We start from the raw sequence: 6,000 nt of genomic DNA, 5'->3' as shown, positions 1-6,000 counted from the left end.
TGGGCTAACCAGAGAAGAGTGATTTTCTTCACCTCCCCAATACCCAATAGGGTAATGATGGCCATCATAATTATTTATTTTTCTCCGTGCCATAACACATGTAGTTAGTTGAACCAGGATGGGTTGTTAATCAGAGAATCCAGATAAAAAAATTTGAAATAATTATATGATGTATATTGTATCTTATTGTAAAAGACCAAAATGATCACATATAAAAGTTATGTAAAAGATGTATAAGGTCCATAATGTAATGCGACAGGAAGTCACCATGCAATGTAACTAAATAACTTTTTAGTTAGTTGATTTAATTATGCGTTTGTGCATGTTAATCTATCACGAAATAACTCATGCACTCGATATCGTAATTAATTATGGTTTATGCATGTTAATTAATCTTCATGCGCACTTAACTTTTTTTACTTTTACTACATGCATATTCAGTTTCGCATGTTAGACATGAGATGCATGGATGTTCTGTTCACTTATCTATTACTTGCATATCAGTTAACATGAAATTCACATGTGCATTAATGGAAAATTTAATTAGGGTGTGATTGTGAGTTACTATGGTGATTAAATTCGGGTTAGGACAAGCGGGTCCTTACAACACTCAACTGTCCTCAAATACTTATTCATTTATTCTAGCATCCCCTCTTAATGAAGAAATGAATTCTCTATAACACCTGCACAATCCTACATATTACAAACTTTATTATCTTTGATATTCTCTGACATCCTCCTTACAGCCAAGTATCCATTAAACTATCACATAAACACATGGATGCCCTTTGGAACCTCAAGCACCCCCCATCCTCCAACATTGAAATGAAAGCATGTCGAGGAACCTATTCCTCTATCCACCTTTTTAAAATCTGTGCTTTGATGACACTAACACATCTAATGGTTACTAAAATAATTGGATGATTTATTTCTCTTCTTCACACCTTGAAAGTCCAGCCAGCCAAAGAGACAGTCTCCACTATTAAGTACAATTAAAAAACCAGTCACCTGCTCTACCATATCAACAAATTGTTTGTCATTCAAAAAGCCAAAGCTCTTGTAATTATCAACAAAATATATGCTACCAGCCAGCATTTGCCAAATTAAATTCTTTGCCAAGGACAGCATTGCCTCACCGACATTAACAACAACAGCTCCCTCTTAGCTAGGATTTGTCAAATTAAAGTCTTTACCGAGGGCAGAACGGACTTGCCAACATTAACAACAGCAGCTCCCTCTTTGCTCTTCTCCAAAATAGAAGAGCATGGTTAAAAAACTTAATCTGAAGGACTTCCAATCTTTTGTTACTCAGGACTTCAGTCCTATCTTCAGAACGAACTTTGATTTGCCTCGGCACACTCTACAGCACAAAATCGAAGGGTGATCTCTGAAATCCAGTAAGTACAATTTTTTTCCTTTAAGAAAACTCATAGACCTTGTTTTATCTAAGGTAGAGTAATCCATGGTACAAAAAATGTTGTCTTTGAAATAGTTCCGGCACTTTGTTGGGAATGGGTAAAAAGAAAGGAAAAGTAGAGGATGAAACAAATACCATGTTTAACTGAGTTGAGTATAGGTGAATAAGAAAAGAGCATACAATAAAGCGAAATCTCAATAGTTTAATATAGCCAGCTGGGTTTGCCTATCAACATGTAGCAACATATTAAACAAATGTTTTCGAGCATAGAAAACAATATTGAAAGTTAACAATTGTCCTGAATCCTGTTAATGGATTCGATGTAAATGGCAGCAAAGTGACTTACAGCAATGATGTAAAGGCATACAAGATGCAAAAAACATCATATCTATTCTATTTCTAATGTATCTCTAAAAAATATGACAAATTAACAAATACAAGTATTGCGTTTGAAGACCCCAAATACACCAAGAGAACCACTTCAAACTTGCACTTCTCCTTTACTTATATAGCATAAAATCAAACCAAAAACTGATTAGACTAGGATGATTATGTTTATTTGAGCTTATGCCATTTCACAGAAAAATGGAATTTACACCACACAACAATATGCAGAAAATGGCGTATTGAACAAAGAAATTAAAGAGCTCAAAGACAACATACTCTGTGCAGGTTGTTTGTCTCATCGCAAGCAGCGAATCTTAACCTTTGCAATTCCAAGCTTAAAATGGATGTGAAAAGAATGCCCAAACCTGCACAAGAGAGATGCAAGATGCAGAAGATACAGTGAAAAGCCAATACATAAATTTGTTAAAGAGATGTAGCATCGACAATGCCTGACATGTCCAAAAAATATTACTGCCAATGGTTGTGAGGATTATTTAATTCTCTCACTTGTTGCACTGTCCATGTTTGTAGTATTACTCTGTACATGTCATCAATGCCTATGCTGCTATAGTCAGTTAAGTGAAATTTACATCAAAAGACAATATGATGAAAATGAGGGAATATTAAAGAAGAAATTACAGAAGTTGAAGATAAACATACTCTGCACAGGCTTTATGTGTCTCAACACAGACCATTATGTCTGCAGTTTCAAACTTCAAATGGATGTGAGAGAATGCTCTAAACTGCAGAAGAGAGATGCAGGAAGATGAAAATACAGAAAAAATCCAGTACACATTTTGTGGGAGAGACGCAGTATCTCCAATGCCTGACACCCTTAATAAATTTCACCAGTAATGCCAGACAGGATTACCCAATTCTATTGCATGTGCTTATATCCATGTTGCAGAATTATTCATTACACGCTATCAATGCCACACCATCATATCTTGAGGGTAATTTGCAATTGAAATTCCTTTGCATAATTAATTAGTAAATGCTATCCATGTCAAATTTCTGTAATTGCCTTTGTATATTGTGCCTGGCCTTTTGCAATTTCATAAACAAAACCTAAATCAAGAGTTTTATCATCAAAGAATGTTTTGATCTTCTGATTCCTCAGTTTTATGATCGGCATATGGAATCACAGTTAGTTGTACACAAATACATCTTATTCCTTTTCAACTTGGATGATGTGCAAAATTGCTACCATCCAGCTTTATTTAATAGCCAAAGTATTATCTGATCATATTGCCTGTGAGCACAAAAAGACAAACAGGCTTTTGCTTGCAAGCCACCAAAAGCAACAAAAGTCTGGTGTTCTAGTCTTTTTCTAGTAATTAAGAACAGTTGGCTTTGTACCAGAAACCACTTGCCTCAATATAAAAAATTAAAATATTAGGGTTCTTATTACTGCTGCCACATGGCAGAATGCTGTGCCCGAGTATAATCATCAATTGTCTTGTGCTATGTTGGCTTGTATTTGAGCCATGCTTCAAGAGGATTGAGAGTAAACAACCCATCACCATGTTGAGAGTACGAGAGGGCACTCTGTGGCATATAATTACATTAGGGAGATATTGATGTACAGCAACAGACACATTGCACAATGAGTATACACCATACAGAAAAACTCAAAGTAAGAAGATTGTCAAGTTACACAAAACCAACCTGTAATTTGCAGTTGCTATGATCTCCTAACATCCATCACAGCTAATCTGACATCTCCAGAAGCAGAAAAATCAAAATAGTCATGCATCCTCAAATGCAAGGAGATAGATAGGACTGGAATGAGGAACCCAGGAGACTAAGGATGCTCTTTTTCATCCCCTCCTACTACCCAAATTTGAGCATTGGAACAGCCATCAAGCTATGAATAACTCCCTTCCAGTGAATAAATACTTCCATGAATCATGATTAACTGCACAATACAAACAATGGCAGATTTATGTGTAAGAACCCTTACTAACTTTGCCCTTAAATCATTGATTTCTACCCTTGGGAATTTTGTCAAACGCTTGTCTTGCAAAGTCTGTACTTGCTGTTATGAGTTTTCTGTTTGTATTGTTTGGGTCTTGTACACTACAATTAATGTTTTGAATGTCTCTAACCATGAAAGATTGACTAACAATGTCATAGAAATGATATGCCAATTGGTTTTGATGCATATAAGTAACTAAAAATAACAACTACAGCTGCTTGACAAATCATCAAACACTTGGCATGCAAACTAGAAATTATGTGGCAGCAGCATAATGAAGTTTTTATTAGTTATTCTCACACCAAATAGTTACAAAGGTATAACATGTAATTTCCAAAACTTATGATAGCAAAATTAGAGAACCTAATATGTAAAATGCTTGCTGCAAATGACGGTCTCCGCTCTTCAATGGACTGCCAATTAAACACATTCCTGCTGTAGCTACGAATAATTTGCCAATTAAAAGCCTGATTTCTTAGTACTGTAGCACGTCACTATTCACGCCACTGTAGCGTTTCACTATTCACAGATTATTGTAGCGCGAGTACTGTAGCGTCTACTGTAGCGGGGGTACTGTAGCAGCAATTGTATCTTGAAATGATTGCTTCAATTCTGATTTTTAATGGCTGCCAAATGAAACTGTAGGTCTGCAATTGATATATATTCGAAAATCTGCATACCCTAGATGTCTTCCCTTCTTTTTAAAGCCCAAATAGAACTCCAGAATGAAGCTCTCCTGAAATGCCAAATTCAATGGATATTTCACCACCTCAAATGGTTGCAACACTGAAGAATTGTCGCTCTCCAATGGCTGACTGAATCAGAAACCCTTGGCTTCTTCTCCCAAGTTCATAACAAACAAATATCAATTCTCTGGATGGATGATATAAAATGAGCTCTTAAGTCCCTTTTTATTCTTTCTTATGAGAGCTCGAACACTTTCTTGGCCAATGTGGGATTAAAGACATATTCACACATTATAATATTAAAGTGACTTTATTATTATAAAGTTACTTTATAACTTTATAATAACATTAAAATATTTAAATAAATCACTTAAGTCACTTTTAATTAAATTAATTAAATATAAAGTCACCTTTTTTTTTTTTTTTATTTAATGACTTAATAAGAAATTAATTTAATCAATTTCTCCTTATTTCTCCACTTAACCTTCGGAGAATGTAAAGGCTAAGAACTCCACTTAGATGCTAAAAAGGTGGGGACATTACAGTCCGCCCTTCCTGAAATTGCTTGTCCTCAAGCAACTTCAACTCCGGATGCTGCAAAATCTCCTCATTCTCCCAAGTAGCATCCTCTACTGGCAAATCCTTCCACTTCACCAAATATTCCCGGATGGTACGTCTCCTCAAGTTCCTTTCTCTAAAATCAATGATAGCCTCTGGTATCAAAACAAGTTTTCCCTCATCATCCAGGGGTGGTAGTACTGTAGAAGGCACAATATGATGTCCTAGCGCCTTCTTGAGGCGTGACACATGAAAAACGTTGTGTACCTTGCTCTCTGCCGGTAAATCTAACTCATAAGCCACCTCTCCCACTTTCTTGATAATCCTAAATGGACCATAGTATCGTGGCTTAAGTTTCTCGGCACCACTCTTCTTGAGAGTGGATTGACGATAAGGCTGCAACATAAGATACACCATATCTCCAACCTCAAAAGTCCGCTCAGTCCTCTTCTGATCTGCATACTGCTTCTACTGATTCTGTGCCTTAGTTATATTATCCTTGAGAGTCTTAACAATGTCTTGACTCTCCTATAACAAATCACCTGCACTGGGCACTCTACTGTCACTCAAAAGCAGATCCATAAAATTGGGTGCCTCATACCCATACAGGGCCATAAAGGATGACATCTGAATAGACATGTGATAAGTGGTATTGTAGCAATACTCTCAGAGATAAATCCACTTTACCCATGCCTTTTGTTGCCCTGCTATATAATTTATGAGATATCCCTCCACCCATTTGTTCACTATCTCCGTCTAACCATCTGTCTGAGGGTGGTAGCTAGTACTCAGAGTGAGCTCTGTCGCACACAACCTGAATAGCTCCTGCCAAAAGTGACTCATAAACCTGTTGTCCCTGTCACTCACAATGCTCCAAGGTAAGCCATGTAATCTGAATATCTCCTTGAAGAACAACTCTGCCACCTGCGTAGCAGTGTATGTAGCAATGATTGGAAAAAAGTGTGCAAACTTCG

At 36.5% G+C, this 6,000-nt stretch overlaps 1 long non-coding RNA gene across 4 annotated transcripts; it reads right to left on the bottom strand.

Moving 5' to 3' along the window:
* Window positions 1-654: 654 nt before the first annotated feature.
* On the bottom strand, window positions 655-4,818 carry LOC131045100 (uncharacterized). Of its 4 annotated transcripts, XR_009105762.2 has the most exons (5): window positions 4,146-4,818; window positions 3,473-3,722; window positions 2,465-3,352; window positions 2,081-2,169; window positions 655-1,387 (listed from the first exon to the last, which is right to left on the bottom strand). It is a non-coding gene; the product is annotated as an uncharacterized LOC131045100 (long non-coding RNA). The 4 variants fall into 4 exon arrangements; XR_009105761.2 differs by having other exon boundaries at window positions 2,081-3,352; XR_009105760.2 differs by having other exon boundaries at window positions 655-2,169.
* Window positions 4,819-6,000: the final 1,182 nt, after the last annotated feature.

This window comes from Cryptomeria japonica, chromosome 3, assembly GCF_030272615.1.
Source record: "Cryptomeria japonica chromosome 3, Sugi_1.0, whole genome shotgun sequence".
NCBI classification, from domain to species: domain Eukaryota; kingdom Viridiplantae; phylum Streptophyta; class Pinopsida; order Cupressales; family Cupressaceae; genus Cryptomeria; species Cryptomeria japonica.
This window is presented reverse-complemented; position numbering and strand designations above follow the sequence as displayed.